The sequence below is a fragment of the Cervus elaphus genome, chromosome 11 (genome assembly GCF_910594005.1).
Source record: "Cervus elaphus chromosome 11, mCerEla1.1, whole genome shotgun sequence".
Taxonomy (NCBI): Eukaryota; Metazoa; Chordata; class Mammalia; order Artiodactyla; family Cervidae; genus Cervus; species Cervus elaphus.
Window position 1 is genome coordinate 89497681 of NC_057825.1, and position 18390 is coordinate 89516070.

General features: G+C 42.7%; 1 protein-coding gene across 3 annotated transcripts in view; it reads right to left on the reverse strand.

Annotated features, from left to right (window-relative positions):
* PAIP2B (poly(A) binding protein interacting protein 2B) overlaps positions 1–1627 on the reverse strand; it is a 40450-nt gene extending 38823 nt beyond the window's left edge. For 2 of the 3 annotated variants that reach the window (XR_006343623.1, XM_043918332.1), the window contains exon 1: positions 1439–1626. The gene's annotated coding sequence lies outside the window, so the exon portion shown is untranslated. Of the gene's footprint in view, positions 1–1438 lie in introns of all 3 variants that reach the window. The other variant, XM_043918333.1, reaches the window with a different exon arrangement.
* Positions 1628–18390: the final 16763 nt, after the last annotated feature.

The window sequence follows — 18390 nt, forward strand, 5'->3', positions numbered from 1 at the left end:
TTGGACACCTGTATTTTCTTTCTTCCTCCCTTCCCCCATGCATAGAGGATAAAAAACCCATCTGGCTCATCCCCATACTTCAATTTCCTCCATCCCCTCAAACAAAATCCTCACTGTCCAACATCTAAATTAATATTTTCAAAACCCTAAAGTCTCAATCAAAACTGAGTATGATAGGTTACTTTTTCCTCACAAAAACTCTTGGCATATTTTATTTAGGCACAACATAGTTTGTACCATCTAGAAACATATGGCTAGAACCACCACTAATGAAACCCAAACTGATATATTATGAAAGTGAATCCAAATTCTCTGTGAAAGGGGAATACAAAATGCTGTTTTTAAAGAGATTAATGCTATATAATACAAATTACAGTGCTATACAGCCAAAATATGTCCTATATTTTATGACTAAGTAGGGTAGTCAAGCCATTACTTACACTGCAAACTCTCCCACACCCCAGTTAAGCTGTTTCAAGTATAACCCAGTTCTATTTGAATAAAAATAGTAATAATACATTTAAAACTTTCTTGCTGCCAGTAAACCCTTCTCATTTGCGTTTTCAAAAATGATCACCAAACAACTATAATGGGACAAATTTCATAAAGGATATAATGATCAAGTGCCATTTTCAGGAGGGCAAGAAGCGGCTACCATTAACAAACTGATTAAAAGTCCCCAACCTTCAAAAGCTCCCCGTACTGTATATTCTGCGTCTCTTGGGTTCACCTTCCAGCTGCCTGGTAGGGGCAAGTGGAAAATGTTAGTTTCTATGAGAGATGAGGACGAAATTTAGGGGATGGGAGGGAGCAAAGGGCCGACTCGCTGAAGGGAAGGATGAAGAGAAGTGACCAAGGTCCCTAACTCACAAGAGGTATCAACAATGAAGGCTAGAATAACGCGGGAAGCAGAGAGTGTTTAAGAAACGCAAATAAGGCGGCGGGGGCGGTGGTTGGGGTGGGGGTCCCGCGAATGGGGGAGGGGCGAAGTGCGCAACTCCTCCACCCTCCCGCCTCCGGGAGAAGGACCGCAGGAGGCAGCCCTGGTCATTTTGCCAGCAGTGTGGCACCCACTCGGGCAGTAAAAGGACACGCAAGCCTGAGACTTCAGTCCGAGTATTAGAAGGGGGCTGGGGGGTGGGGCAGGGGTCAGGAAAGTTGAGGGCGGGGTTAGAATACCGCGCGGGTGCGGGGAGAAAGGGACCACTGACCGCCCCGCGCCCCCGAGGGGCAGGGGCTGACCCCAGCGGTCGCCCCTTCTCGTCGAGGGCCGCGACGTGGGACCTGCCGGCTTACCCTCCCCACAGGAGCTCGGGCAGACAGGCGCCGCCCCTCACAGCCCCGAGGGCAGCGCAGAGGGAGGCGCAGGGCCCCCCAGAGCCGGGAGAGCGGCGCTTCCCGTGGGTTCTCTCTCCGGCAGCCCGGCGCGCGAGCCCACCTGCGTTCACTAGAAGCCCCTCCTCCGGACCGTCCTCCGCTACTCTTCGGAGAACCTCAGCCGTCGCCGCAGAGGTAGCCGTCGCCAGAACAGTCTCGGTCCCTAGTACCAAAGCGCGAGCCACAGAACCGGGGGAGCGCCTCTACCACTCGTCAGGTTACCTCTTACTGCACACTGGCTTCTCACCCCGCCCCCGAACCCAAGCCATTGGTTGCTGGGCACCGCCCCATTTGTCTATTGGACCAAAGAGGATGCCGCTCAGTCACCTAGAAGGGCACGTGCGCTGGTTATTGGCCTAAATGAGAAGCAGTTCCCGCCCACTCCCTCAGAGATATCAGCTTCTGATTGGTACTAATGCCTGTCTTTTCGCTCCCTTCGTTCTTTCCCTCCGGGTGGAGCGTCTCCTTGCGAGAGGCACCAGCTCTGATAGGCTGAAAGGACGCTATGCTTTTCCCGGATAAGGCACTGGGCCAAGGATCCGTCCGGCCCCACGTCGGGGAGGAGCCCAAGGCCCAGCTTCTCTGGGTTTGTTTACACAGGCTCCTGCTTCTGTTTCCTTCCATTGGCTGAAACAGCAGCAGCCGCTCCCACCGGGTTGCGCCACTCAGTCTAGCGTGGTGCGGGAGGGGCGGGACGGGGCATGGAGGCGGGCTTCCCTGGGATTTCCCCAGCTGTCAATTACCAAGGGAGGTGCTTTGAGCAAGACTGGCTGGAACCTGATGCAGCCCTCTGTTGAAAAAATTTGGGAACTTGGGCTTTTTGGAGGGACTGGAGGGAAGGAGAGGGGCTCTTCTATATGTCCAGAGACAAATCTAGCTTCTTGAATATTTAAAAAATAAATAAAACCTTACTATCCCCTTGGATTTATGATGTCCAACCTTTGCTTGCCAAGACTTTGAACTTTATCCTTTCAGGGAGTGGGATTTCTTTATGGAAGTTTTTATACATCTTTGTTCCTCCCTACCTCTCATGTTAACTGTATACATAACATAAAATAGAGGCTAAGTAAGTGATTGATGATGATCCAAGCTCCAATCCAAGCTCTGATTGTATGATATGGACAAGACACTGAAGCTGCACCCGGGGTGCTTATTCTGTAGCTGAGGAAACTGACAATAAACAAGTAACCAATAAATAATAAAACAGCTCAGTCAGAATCAGTTCAGTTCAGTCGCTCAGTCGTGTCCGACTCTTTGCAACCCCATGAACCGCAGGATGCCACGGCTCCCTGTCCATCACCAACTCCTGGAGTCCACCCAAACCCATGTCCATTGAGTCAGTGATGCCATCCAACTATCTCATCCTCTGTCATCACCTTCTCCTCCCGCCCTCAATCTTTCCCAGGATCAGGATCTTTTCTAAGGAGTTAGCTCTTCACATCAGGTGGCCAAAGTATTGGAGTTTCAGCTTCAACATCAGTCCTTCCAATGAACACCCAGGACTGATCTCCTTTAGGATGGACTGGTTGGATCTCCTTGCAGTTCAAGGGGCTCTCAAGAGTGTTCTCCAACACCACAGTTCAAAAGCATCAATTCTTCAGCTCAGCTTTCTTTACAGTCCAACTCATCCATACATGACTACTGGAAAAGTCATAGCCTTGATTAGATGGACCTTTGTTGGCAAAGTAATGTCTCTGCTTTTTAATATGCTGTCTAGGTTGGTCATAACTTTCCTTCCAAGGAGTAAGTGTCTTTTAATTTCATGGCTGAAATCACCATCTGCAGTGATTTTGGAGCCCAAAGAAATAAAGTCAGCCACTGGTTCCACTGTTTCCCCATCTATTTGCCATGAAGTGATGGGACCGGGTGCCATGATCTTAGTTTTCTGAATGTTGAGCTTTAAGCCCACTTTTTCACTTTCCTCTTTCACTTTCATCAAGAGGCTCTTTAGTTATTCTTCACTTTCTGCCATAAGGGTGGTGTAATCTGCATACCTGAGGTTATTGATATTTCTCCCGGAAATCTTGATTCCAGCCTGTGCTTCCTCCAGCCCAGCGTTTCTCATGATGCACTCTGCATATAAGTTAAATAAGCAGGGTGACAATATACAGCCTTGACATACTCCTTTTCCTATTTGGAACCAGTCTGTTGTTCCATCCAGTTCTAACTGTTGCTTCCTGACCTGCATACAGGTTTCTCAAGAGACAGGTCAGGTGGTCTGGTATTCCCATCTCTTTCAGAATTTTCCACAGTTTATTGTGATCCACACAGTCAAAGGCTTTGGCATAGTCAATGAAGCAGAAATAGATGTTTTTCTGGAACTCTCTTGCTTTTTCGATGATTCAGCGGATGTTGGCAATTTGATCTCTGGTTCCTCTGCCTTTTCTAAAACCAGCTTGAACATCCAGAAGTTCACAGTTCACATATTGCTGAAGCCTGGCTTGGAAAATTTTGAACATTACTTTACTAGCGTGTGAGATGAGTGCAATTGTGTGGTAGCTTGAGCATTCTTTGGCATTGCCTTTCTTTGGGATTGGAATGAAAACTGACCTTTTCCAGGCCTGTGGCCACTGTTGAGTTTTCCAAATTTGTTGACATATTGAGTGCAGCACTTTCACAGCACCATCTTTCAGGATTTGAAATAGCTCAACTGGAATTCCATCACCTCATGGCCATCATCAAAAAGTTTACAAACAAATATGCTGGAGAAGGTGTGAAGAAAAACAAATCCTCCTACACTGTTGGTGGGAATGTAGATTGGTACAGCCACTGTAAAGAACAATATGGAAGTTCCTTAAAAAACTAAAACTAGAGCTACCAGGTGAACCAGCAATCCCACTCTGGTGTATATATCTGGAGAAAACAGTAATTAAAAAAGATATATGCATCTTAATGTTCATTGCAGCACTCTTTGCAATAGCCAGGACATGGAATCAACCTAAATATATATCAACAAATGAAAGGATAAAGAAAATGTGGTACATGTATACAATGGAATGTAATTCGGTCATTAAAAGGAGTGAAATAATGCCATTTGCATCAACATGGATGGATCTAGAGATTATACTGAATGAAGTAAGTCAGAGAAAGACAAATCATATGATATCACATATATGTGGAATCTAAAAAAAGGGTAAAAAATAAACTTAATTACAAAACAGAAACAGACTCACAGACTAAATAAACAGACTAACAGTTACCAAAGGGGAAAGGTGAGTGGAGGGATAAATTAGGAGTTTGGGATTTATATGTACACAATACTATATATAAAACAGATAATCAACAATGACCTACTTTAATTTGCGGATGGGTGGGGCTGTGCTCTCTCCCTGTAGGTTGGCCTGAGGCAGCCCAGTCCTAGAGTTTGCAGTCTCTATGGTAGGCTATAGCTTTGTGGTAGGGGTAATGGCCACCTCCTCCAAGAGGACTTAGGCCAGCACCTTGAGCCTCCCAGGACTGGCTGTGGCCAGAACCCCTGACCCTGTGGTAGCCACTGTTGACCCATGCCTCTGTGGGAGACTGCCAAACACTCACAGGCAAGTCTGGCTCAATCTCTTGTGGGGTCACTGCTCCTTTCTCCTGGGTCCTATTGTGCACAAGGTTTTGTCTGTGCCCTCAAAGTTTCTGTTTCCCCAGTCCTATGGAAGTTCTATAATCAAATCTCACTGACCTTCAAAGTCAGATTCCCTGAGGGTTCCCAGTCCCTTTGCCAAAGATCCCCAGGTTGGGAAGGCTGTTTTGGGGCCTAGAACTTTCATAACAGTGCAAGAACTTCTTTGGTATAATTGTTCTCCAGTTTGTGGATCACCCACCAGCAGCTCTCAGTTCAGTTCAGTTCAGTCACTCAGTTGTGTCCAACTCTCTGTGACCCCATGGACTGCAGCACTCCAGGCTTCCCCGTCCATCACCAACTCCTGAAGCTTGCTCAAACTCATGTCCATAGAGTTGGTGATGCCATCCAACCATCTCATCCTCTGTTATCCCCTTCTCCTCCTGCCTTCCATCTTTCCCAGCATCAGGGTCTTTTCTAAGGAGTCAGCTCTTTGCATCAGGTGGCCAAAGTATTGCAGTTTCAGCTTTAGCATCAGTCCTTCCAGTGAATATTCAGGACTGATTTCCTTAAGGATTGACTGTTTTGATCTCCTTGAAGTTCAAGGGACTCTCAAGAGTCCTCTCCAAAACCACAGTTCAAAAGCATCAATTCTTCAGTGCTCAGCTTTCTTTATAGTCCAACTCTCACATCCATACATGACTACTGTAAAAAACAGCTTTGGCTAGACGGACCTTTGTTGGCAGAGTAACAAAGACGGATGGGTCATGGTGGAGAGTTCTGACAAAATGTGGTCCACTGGAGAAGGGAATGGCAAACAACTTCAGTATTCTTGCCTTGGGAATCCCACAAACAGTATGAAAAGGCAAAAAGATTAACTCCCCAGGTCGGTAGGTGCCCAATATGCTACTGGAAAAGTGTGGAGAAAAAACTCGAGAAGAATGAAGAGACAGAGACAAAGGAAAAATAACGTCCAGTTGTGGACATGACTGGTGATGGAAGTAAAGTCTGATGCTGTAAAGAGCAATATTGCATAGCAACCTGGAATGTTAGGTCCATGAATCAGGGTAAGTTGGAAGTGGTCCAGCAGGAGATGGCAAGAGTGAATATCAACATTTTAGGAATCAGTGAACTAAAATGGACTGGAATGGGCGAATTTAACTCAGATGAGAGGCAGCTGTATGGTGGGGCTAATGGTGACCTCCTTCAAGAGGACCCATGCCACACGCCGCACCTCCCAGGACTGTTGCTGCCAGTGTCCATGTGCTGCAGTGCTGACCCAGGCCTCTGCAGGAGCCCCTCAAACACTCACAGGCAGGTCTGGCTCAGTCTTTTGTGGGCTGCAATGCTCCTTTCCCTGCGTCTTAGTGCACACAAGCTTTCTCTTTGTGCCCTCCAAGAGTCTCTGGTGGGTATGGGGCTTGATTTAGATGTGATTGCACCCTTCCTACCATCTTATTGTGGCTTCTCCTTTGTCCTTGGACATGGGGTATCTTTTTTGTCATGGGTTACAACAATGGTTGTTTAGTGGTGTTCTCACAGGGGAAGATAAGCGTACATCCTTCTACTCTGCACTCTTTCAGACAAGGTATTGTGCAGGGAATTCTACTCAATATTCTGTAATAACCTAAATGGGAAAATAATTTGAAAAGTTTTAAGAAAAATTTGAAAAAGAATAGATATATTATACATGAATCACTTTGCTGTACACCTGAAACTAATACAACATTGTAAATCAATTATACTCCAATATGAAAAAAAAATTTTTTTAATAATAAAATGTTATGCTTTGACTAAGCACTACAAAGAAAAATAAAGCAAGATTAAGAGAATGACTGTTTTAGGTTTAACAGTTTAAGAGCCGTTTGAAGAAAGAACATTGAATAGGGACATGAATAATGGGAACAGTAGGAAGTGGGTACCATCCCCAGGGTCATTATGCTGCACAACTAGAATCACTAGTCATAATCCTTCATGTATTTCCAACTTGGGTTATAAGGTATATGTCCTTTCAGGACTGTCTACTCTTGTTTTAAGCTTTTTTTTTTTTAAGTTTTATCTGATTAAATAAATAGATCTTATCAAAAACACATTTATTTTTTAGTTTATTTAAAATTTTCTTATGTCTTTATTGAATTTGTTACAATATTGCTTCTGTCTTATGTTTTGTTTTTTTGTCCACAAGGCATGTGGACTCTTAGCTTCCCAACAGTGATTGAATCCAAACCTCCTGCATTGGAAGGCAAAGTCTTAACCACTGGACACAATTGTGTCTCAGTAAAAGTAGAGAAAAAGAAAGAGGAAGACATAGAACCAAGGAAAATGGGAGACAGAACAGAAGAATGAAAGGAAAACCCAGAAGAACAATGAAGGGGCAGTAGCTGGGCAGCATGCATAGACAGCAACCTGCTCACAGTGGAGAAGAAAACTCAGGACTCCAGAAGTGATGTATCCCAGAAAATAATTGAATGGATATGTCAGCTATATGTATGGCTGTATTCACAGGCAGTTTTATACCTTCAGATGAGTTTGTGATAAATTCATAGAAGACTAAGGGGGTCTTCTATGAATATGAACACTAATAAGTGCAAGAAAAAGATAAAAGAAAAGGCACAAAATCATACTACTTTTGGTGGCTTAGCTACAAACAATAATAGCAAACACACACATAGCACTTACTATGTGTTAGGCACTGTTTCAACTGTTTTACATTTATTAACTTTAATCCTCACAGTGGCTTTGCAGTTGTCTAGTGGTAAAGAACCCACCTGCAATGCAGGAGACAGGAGACTCAGGTTCAATCACTGGGTCGGGAAGATATCCTAGAAGAGGGCATGGCAAGCCACTCCAGTATTCTTGCCTGGAGAGTCCCATGGACAGGGAAGCCTGGAGGGCTGCAGTCCATGGGGTCGCAAAGAGTTGGACACCACTGAAGTGACTTAGCATGCATGCACAATCCTCTTAGTAGCTCATTTTTTTTTAATTGAAATTTATCTCTTTAAAAATTATTTTATTTATTTATCACTGCACTGCATCTTTGTTGCTATGTGCAGGCTTTCTCTAGTTGTGGTGAGCAAGAGCTACTCTCCAGTTGCAGTGTGCGGGCTTCTCACTGAGATGGCTTCTCTTGTGGAGGATGAGCTCAGTTGTCCAGTGGCATGTGGAATCTTCCTGTACAAAGGAATGAACCTCAGCCACCTGCAATGGTAGGTGGATTCTTAACCACTGGTCCATCAGGGAAGTCATTTTGCAGATAAGAAATCTTTGGCAAAAGGACCTTGTTGAAGGTCACACAGTGTATTCATTTCCTCTTGTTACTCTAACAAAGTACCACAAACTTAATTGTTTAAAGCGATATACATTTATTATCTTGAAGTTCTGGAGCCTTGAGGTCCAAAATAGGTTTCAATGAGCTAAAATCAAGGTGTCTGCAGGCCTGCATTCTATTTGGAAGCTCTAAGGGAGAGTTCATTTCCTTGCTTTTTCCATCTTCTGGAGGCCACCTACATTCCATGGCCCATGGCCCCTTCCTCCATCTTTAAAGTAAGCAGTGAGGCATCTTCTCTCCCTCTGACTTCTGCTTCCATCCTTACATCTTCTCTCTCTGACTCTTCTGCCTTCCTCTTAATAAGACATATGATTACACTGGGTGCACCTGGTAACCCAGGATAATTAGTGAAAATATATAATAAGTCAAAATCCTTGACTTAATCACATCTACAAATTCCTTTTTACATTGTAGAGTAAACTAGCCACATGTTCTGGAAATTAGGGCACTGGCACCTTTGAGAAGATATTATTTAGTCTAACACACACAGCTAGTGGTGGAGGCAGGATTCAAATTCAGATAATCTGCCTCCAGAGTTCTTACTCTTGTGCTGTTGCCTCTGTGACATTATTTACATAGTCAGCCTCGTGTTGACACTGAATATGGATTAACACTGGAAGGCAGGGAGTGGGAAAGTAGATATGTGCGTATGAGAGCTAATTTCCCTTATTTCACAGCAGAAAGGCACTAGCTAGACTAAACAGATAGTTTAAAACAAAAAATTCAAGACTATATAACCAAATTATTAACATCTGAAGACACATGTATCAAAAGAAAAGCCTAAAAAGTTGAAAAAGTTTGCCTCAATGGCAGAGAATGGAACTGGAGATTTTCATTGAAAGGCTTGGACTACCAACTGATTCTGTAAAACGTGTGCAGGTATTACTTTGATTAAAGAGATTTAATTAGAAAACCCTAAAGTGTGAATATGGGGCCTTGTTTACGGAGTTTCTATTTGCAGCATCTGCCCTGCTGGTTTTCACTCTCATGTTCCCCGGCTCCCTGACCTTGTCTCAGGATCCTGTTTCTTGCCTCTGGCTCCTTGCATGGTGATTAGATTTGGCTGAGTTCCTCAGTCTTGGCACCCTTCCTTGGACACAGCTTTGGTATTTGTCCTCCAGCTGCAAGTCTGGGCCTCTGAGTATCTAAACCTCCACTGTCAGAAAGGTGAGGGAAGACAAGGACTAACCTAGCTTTGGTGGGTTCCAGCTATGACATGTGGGTACAGAAATTCTTTCTGATTTCTTTGTGGGTTGAAGCCAAAAGGCAGAGACCAGAATCAGAGGTAAAAGTAGGGATCCTACAGCTGGGAGTTCATCTTAGGGGCAATGCAGAGAGCAGGAGCCAATATGGGATGAGTGAATAGGGGTGAAAGAATGGAAGTTTCTTCCAAGATCAAAGAGAGAAAGAGGGGACTGGGGCACTCGGGTGGGCCTTGGCTAGGGGTGACAAACAAATGGGCCATAGCCCAATGGGCCTCTCATTAAGATCATTAAAAATACTCCAATAATTTATTTTTCTAGGTTCATGGTAGATTAGACTTTTCCTTCCCTTTAAAGTTAGACACAGACATCTGACTTGCTTTGTCCAGTGAAATGTGAGTAGAAGCCGTATGTGTTATTTCTGGTCAGGTGTCTAAAGATCAAGCACATTATATGCCACACTTTCTTCCTACCACAATTGTGTAGGAAGAGAGCTGAGGTACTGAGATGGAGCCTCCATCAGCTTGGGTCATTTGAGTACTTACAATGAGCACAGCCCCCTGCCTCCTCACACCAGACATAGAGAATAAGTGACAAATTTTGTTGTATTAAGGCTCTGAGACATTGGGATTGTTTGTTACCACAGTCTGACCTGACCAATCATGGCTGATGTACCAGAGCAGTGAGTACAAGGTGGAGTTTCCATAAAATCGATGGATGAAGCCAGAAAACCAAATTCATTCAGCGGATACAAAAGGTAGGAATAGTGATGGCAAAGTTAAGAATCAAGAGCTGAGGAGAGCTGGGATGAAAACAGGTTGGAAGTAAAATTGAGGATGCCAGCTAATTTCTAGGGAAGGAGCTGAATTAAAGTGAGAAATTCTGTCTTTATTATTCTCTCACTTCTGAACCACAGGCTCATCTGATGGGTTTGAAGACTCCAGGTCAAGTGGACGTGAGAGGAGTTGAAGCATCATGATTATGCAGGTTGGTAGTGGAGGGGAACATGGAAAACACGTTGGGGGTGTTCTGACTAGAGAGCTGAACAGAAACCCTGCAGGGACAAGGAGCTTTACAGAGACACAGTGATGGTGATGGTAGGTTTCCTTTGAGCTTTTGAATGAGATGTTCTCTTTGGTCATCACTCTATGTGGTGAGCAGGGTTCAGGTGGACAAAGACACACCCCTCTAAACTGAGAGGTGACCTGGGGGCTAGGTCAGAAGTCAAATGATTCTGAAGGAAGATTAACAGATTGGCCTTGGAGGCAAAGACAGGGGCTAATATAGAAAATGTCCATGCTAGGAGGTTGGGTCAGAAACATGCAAGGAAGCACTGGGAGTTAGAAGGCAACAATTCCTCATGCTTCCCACGCATCCCTTGACTTCAGGATGGGAGTCTCACGTAACAGTAATGCACAGGATGTCATTTTTGATTCTGTACTTCACAGACTATATTCAGGGCTAGTGAGATCTAGTCAAGAAGCATGGCGACAGAACATCAACCAGAACACATGCTCCCTGGCAGTTTTGGTTGTCTAGAGTGTATAGGTTTGAAAATGCAGAAGAGGTGGCCTGCCTGGTGTGAACAGAACACCCTGAATGTGGCAGCTGCAGCAGGCTGTGATGGGATACGTGTCTTAGCCTCAGATGCGGGGCCCTTAGGAAACCATGACTAAAATCTGATTTTAGGCTAGAATTCCATTGCCTGGGATAACATTTGGCCTTCACTGGGGTTCTCTTCCATGAGAAATGGGTACAGAGTTGAGGTTAACAGACCTGACAGCCCCCTGAGATACAGTTGCCCTCATAACTTTATAATAAAGAGACTATAAAATACCAGACTGGCTGAGATAAGGTCAGGGCAGAGATGAAGTCTGCAGCCTGTGGATTACAGAGCAACTTTCTGGGACCTAACAAATCACCTTGTCTTCTGAATGAGTCAATTTTGGTACTTTCAGAGTAGGAACGGAGTGAATGAGTATTAGTAATATCAATGCCCCCCAGAAAGGATAAGCCTTGGTGGTCTTGGTGAGAGGTCTGTACAAAGATCACTGGTGTCTTGCCTGGAAATGAGTGTAATGGTATGTGAGTAGAGCTTCAGCTTCAGAGGGAATGCAGCTGCTTGGCAAAAAGTCAGGCTGGGCACATGTTCAACTGGACAGTTTATTAGGGAGGGTGGTGATCATGGGGCAGCTCCTCAGCTTTCCCGTCAACTGTGTACATCTGGAATCTCTGACACTGAATCACAGGGAAGCTGGGTTTCCACGGGCCCAGGCAATGCTGGCAGAGAGCAGGCATGCTTCCTTCAGGAGAGGCTCTGGTTGTTGGTCTTGTCTAGAGAGGCCAAAGAACTCAGATAGTGTGGCAGCATGGGACTAATTGTTGGCTTTGGATACACTGCCTCAAAGAACAGCTGGAATGAAGTGATCTGGGTTACTGTCCTCTCTCTCTCTCTGGCCTTCCCTCCATTTCAAGTTCAGCAATATTGCCTCCTCTCATCTCTCCAATTATTTTCTAAGAAGGGTGGGGCCAGTTAACCGCAAACTTTTATTTTGTTGAGTCAAATGTTCAGGTGGTATATGACACTTGTACCTATAGTCCTCCATGCCTCTCCACACAGCATGTAACTCTTTCTCTAAAGAAACACTGAACAAATATTCCTTAAGCATTGACTTAATGAAGCATCAAATCATTAACTTCCCTGGACACCTGTGTGTCCTGATCTGGCCCTTCTCTACCTACCCTAAGAAGGAAGACTCTGCCCAAGTACAACTGGAATACGGAAAAACCCTTTTTTTAGTTGAGCCTGGAGCACAGCACCAAACATAAGGTTCAACTGTAGCATCAATCTGAAGATGCCAGATGGAGAGATGGGAGCAGGAATGAGGCCATGGAAGACAGGGCAAAGATAGGGTATCGTTCAACCCATGCCCATAGTTCAATTGGCATGGGCCGAACTAAGATCATCAGCTCCTCCTTGGAGCCTGAAATCTCCCTCCACACCACTCAGGTGAGCTAAATGCAAAAGGGTTCCATCCCGCTCGATAGGGACCCCAGTAGACCCTCAAAGGCATAGTTGGCTGATGTTGGCACTGATTTGGTCAAATAAATTAGAAGAGCTGAGAGAAAGAGATCCAGAAGCAGGGTCCAAAAACATCCCAGAAGAGAGCCAAAGTCAAGACTGAAGAGGGCAATGGTGTCGGGGCTGAGAGATGAAAAAAATCAGACAAAATTTAAAAGATGGAAGCCAGGTGAAAGGAAGATGAGGACCAAAAGCCAAAAATGGGGGAAAGAGTGTAGCCAGGACTTGTAAAGAGGGCTGAGACGCTCTAAATTCTTTTGTGTTAGGTGTCAACCTAACACGAGATAGGAGAGGATATAATGTAATTAAAAATCCAAGTGATACTAGCAGTAGTAATTTAATGGTAATGATGATTTCAGCGATCATTTAAAAAACAAGCTAAAACAGCCATGGAATATATTTGGAATAGTTGGGAAAGTACAACTATGTACTAGATGCTAGCATTAAGAAATGATTGTTCATTTTGTTGGCGTAATGGTGGTATTGTGGTTAATAGGGAGAATATTCTTAATTTTTTAGAGCTGCAAGATGAAATATTTAAGGATAAACTATCATGATAACTGAAAATAACTTTGAAATGGTTTAGCAATACAGGCACATATACTCATTGATATAGTCAATACAACAAAATGTTAACTATTTTTGGACTTAAGTGATGAGAATATGACTGTTCTGTGTACTAGTCTTTCTACTTTTCTGTTTAAATATTTTTCTTAAAAAAGTTAAAAATAAGGCTAAAACATTAGCTTTTATAAGTGGGTCAATCAGAAACTAAAACACAACTATGTAATAAGTGATTATCCTGATGAGAAATCAAGACTATGTGTATGAAAGTATGTTATCAATTATTAGTGTTGACATCCATTTGGCAAAAGGTCTTTAGCATAGAGACTTTGCAAACTAAATGAAGTTAGAGTTGGATAAGATAATTTCTGAATTTCTACAGCAGTTTCTTAGGTCTATCTTGATTTCAATGATCTAAATATTCATTTACAAATTCATCTATTTTAAGGACATTGAGAGTGATGACTTTTTTTTTCTCTTGAGTGCTTGCATCTATTTAGTGAACCTTATCATTTTTGTCTAGCATTTTTAATTATGTGTGTGACTGCCTAATTTATTCCTCAATAATATTGCCACCTTTTTAATGATCATGTTTTAGAATTCTTGATTTCTCTACCTCCAGGAACATGTCCAACAAGTATCTATTTATGGGTGAACTTTAAAGATTCATGTTGTGAATATGTTTGCAGAGCCCACGAACACCACTACTATCCAATTTATCTTTTGCAAACCATTATGTTTGTATAGGAGCTTGCATTCTGAATGCAAATCTCATCCACATTCCCAATGATCGAAGGGTTTCACTATATTTTAAAGCCAAAATTCCAAGAATGCTTCCAGGTTCCAAATTTACCCCTCCTGTAATGGAAAATCTAGGGTTGACCTCTCCTGCTGAGGTGGTAGTTTCTGATTGCACAATATCATGTTCCCTTCCCTGTGTTGCAGGAGCCCAAATACTCTTTTGAGAATCTCTCCCCTCACTAGAAACACAGACTGTTCATTTAGCAATTAGAGCTGTCAGCATAGCAAGCTGGCAAGACAGCAAGCAGCTTCTGGCCCTGGGCAGGGAGCCCTTGGCAGAGACAGGACTTCAGGGCCTAGGGAACTAGGTAGGACAGTGACTCTAATTTGTTACTTCCCCAGCACTTATTTGCATCTTGTATCCTGGCAAACGACATGTGTATTAAGCATACTTACATGGTAGAGAGGAAAGTTAGAAAGGAAGTATAGCAAGAATGTAAGAACATGAATGGTCTGTAGGTCTCCAAGAGCTCAGATCTAGGTGATGCTGCCTCATCCATTCATCCCTCCATTCAACACCCACCTACTGACCATTTATTCTATTTTTCAAGCTTGGTGCTGAGGACTCACTGGTGAACGCAACCTGGTTCTTGTCTTTGAAGAACACACAGTGAGTGGAAAAGACTGAAATATAAATAATAGCAACAACAGGTTTCAGACTTTATGGGCATAAAGAAGATATACAAATAGGACCAGAATAAACTGTGGGTCTCCACAGTTTCTACCTGCCCCTTTGTCCAGAGGACCCAAATTTCCTAACTGTTTCAGTATGCTAATACTTTCTAAGATTCCTCTTTGAGGTTTTCTGTCACCTGAACAGGAAATCCTAAAATTCCTCAATTTTTTATGGTACATGCTATCTGTGTATTTTATTTTGGCCTGTAAATGGTATTAGCCTGGGATGGCTATTTAGGTATCACATATATATAAGTCTTGTCACCAAGATTTGATGGCAGTGATTATCTTGTACTCTTACATAATGGCAAGCACAGTGCTAATTATATAATAGCTACTCAGTAGGTATTTTGAATTGAATAGTTACTGAATTACAGAAGTCCCTTCATCTCTCTTTCTCAGATAGTTAGTGTTAGTTGCTCAGTTGTGTCCGACTCTTCATGACCCTATGGACTGGAACCCATCAGACTCCTCTGTCCATGGGGTTTTCCAGGCAAGAATATTGGAGTGGGTTGCCATTTCCTTCTCCACTTTCCCAGATATACAATATGAAATATTAAGAGAATTGCCTGACCTGCCTTACCTTCTAACACTGATGATCAAGACCTCTGAAGAATGAATATAATTTGTCTGGATAACAGTGAATAATTAGTGTTCTCCATTTCATGGAATTCAGGATATAGTCATCAGGGAAGGATCAAGGTAGTGCTCTTTGCTAGTTAAGACTCTTTAGACACAACTGACAGAAACCCAACTTGGAATTCCCTGAAGCAAAAAAGGAATTTGTTGGTTTATTAAAGCCTCAGGATTATTATTAGAATCAAGTATCACTGGATCCAGTTATTCAGGCAATGTCATCAGGCCCTGTTTTTCTTTTTCTCTTTCTTCACTCTGTTCTGCTCTGTGGTAGCTCCATTGTTAAGCAGGTTCTCTAACTCTCATAGGAAAGATGGACCCATGCAGCTTTTGGCTTTATGATTCTCATAACATTAATTCCAGAGAAGGACAGAGCCTTGCTCCCCAACCACGATCCTAGCACATTTCATGCAGTGACTCCAAGTGGCTATAGTTGTGTCGCATGCCTACTCTTTTGACTGACTACTGCAGACAGTAGGAGGAAGCATCAGAATCATCTAGGCCTAGGTCACCTTCCCACCCTTGCACTGGGGTAATGTTATCAGAACCACCTAAGGATGGGGAAGGGAAAGTTCTCCAATAGAAAAAGGGATATTGGGCAGACAAAAAACAGATATCCACAAACTTCTTGATAATATTTACCTAATCTAGAAGCTAGGAGAATTCAAGTGCATGTAGGGCAATGGAGTGTACTGAGGGACCATTATTTATCCTTTGGAGGAGTACTGCATCTTGATTTCCTTTTAAACACTAGCGGCATCTAACTGGTAGAAAGTGGGCTAACTGCTCCAACTTGTTCTTTACTAGTTGTCCTCTCGTATGCACAGTAGATGAGGTAAGTGGGCTTCAAGCAGGTTGTACTCCTTTTCCCAACTTACGGGAAGTTGTGGTTTATTTCATAAGTGGGTCAAAGTCCCACCTAACCAGGTCAGCCCAGAGTAAAGAACGAGGTGAGAGAATGAAACCGCTATCAGGCCTCAGTCTACATGGAGCCGTAGTGCATGGTGCTCATCTCAAAGCCCAGTCACAGACTGGGCCCATCAAGGATGCCATTTGATGAGCACATGGGTTTAACTCAGGGGTTTATCAGAGACCAAGCATATGAGCAAAATAAATTTCCCACCTCAACAACTGATAGACTGGGGTTACTAATAGTTTCTGGCCTTCCCAACTCTCCTCCCTAGGAAAGAGACAGTAATGATCTGGTTAATCATATTGTAGGACGGTAATTGGGCCCAGTTCATCACTGATCAAAATCATCATGGGCTGGAAGATGCTCACTCACATAGCTGGTAATTGATGCAGCCTCAGTTGGAGCTAGCAGCTGAAGTGTCTTGGCTCTATTCCACAAGACTTCTCCATGTGGCCTGGGTTTCTTTCAGCATAGTAACTGAGTTCTAAGGAAGTATTTCCCGAAAAGGAAGTAGAAGTTACTCATTCTTTCAGGCTTTTGTTTAGAACATCATCTCCATCTCATTCGATTGACAAAAACAGTCACAGTCCAGCCTAGATTCAATAGGAGAGAAAATAAACTTCACCTCTTGATGTGAGAAACACTATGCATAGAGAGAAAGGAGGAATTTTGCTGTTGCTGGAGGCCATCTGTGGACAGTAGCTACCACATACAGTTTGGGCTTTCCCCTATCATAATAACATGATGTATTTTTAATCTTTAAAAAATTTCCCATTTGATAGTCAAACAATATTATCTTGTTTAAATGTATATATCCTTATTCATTAACGAGGATATAAAATACATACATACATATAAATGTTTTTAGTCCATTTATGTTTTTTATAGGAATTGTCTTTATAGTTTTGCTCATTTTTTCTCTTATGATATCTTACTGACTTATAGGAGCTGTTTGTATGTCATGGATAGTAATCCTTTGATGCTTGTTTCAAATATTTTCTCCCCGTTTGTCTTTTTTTTTTTTAATTATTTATTTATTTATTCATTTGGCTGCACTGTGTCTTAGTTGCAGCATACCAGATCTTCAGTTGGGGTATGCAAACTCTTAGTTGTGGCATGTGGGATCTAGTTCCCAGACCAGAGATCAAACTCTTGCCCCCGGCACTGGGAGCACAGAGTCTTAGCCATTGCACCACCAGGGAGGTCCCCCCATTTGTCTTTTAATTTTATTCTTTTTGCTATTTCAAAAAGTAGTCAAATCTACCAGTGTTTTCCTTTAGGTATTCTAGGGTTCATGTGTTCCTTGGGAAGGTCTTCCCTATGTTAACATCATAAAAACACTTTTCAGAATCGAGGTGCTGGTGCCACTGTTTCCCACTTGAATGCCAGTCTTAAGTGTTGGGGGCAAGGCCTCTGCATGGAGATTATAGTCAAAAACATCTCTAACATGGAAAAGGAAATAGTCACCCAAATCCAGGAATCACAGAGTCCCAGACAGAATAAACGCAAGAAGGAACATGCTGAGACACATATTAATCAAACTAACAAAAATTAAATAGAGAAAAAATATTGAAAGCAACAAATAACATACAAGGGAATACCCATAAGGTTATCAGCTGCATTTGCAGCAGAAATTCTGCAGGTCAGAAGGAGTAACACAATATATTCAAAGTGATGAAAGGAAAAAACCTACAACCAAGACAATACTCTACCCAGCAAAGCTCTCATTCACATTTGATGCAGAAATCAAAAGCTTTACAGATAAGCAAAAGCTAAGAGAATTCAGCACCACCAAACCAGCTTCAAATCAAAACCTAAAGAAACTTCTTTTGGGAAGTGGGGGCAGGGTGAGGCCACAACTAGAAAGAGGAAAATCACAAATGGGAAAGTTCACTGGTGAAGGCAAACATAACAGTAGAAGTATGAAACTATCCAGGTACAAATATGATACCAAAACCAGCAACTCTGAGGAGAGCACAAATACAAGAAATACGAACTGTGATTGAAATTAAGAGATAAGCAACTCAGGACAACCTTATATATACATAGACTGTTATATCAAAACCTCATGGAAAATACAAACCAAAACATTACAATATATACAAAAAAAAAAAAAGAGAGAAAGCAACCCAGACATAACACTAAAGATGTCATCAAACCACAAGAGAAAAGAACAAAGGAGGAAGGAAAGAAAAAAGACATACAAAAATAAACCCAAAACAATTAAGAAAATGGCAATAGGAACATATATATCAATAATTA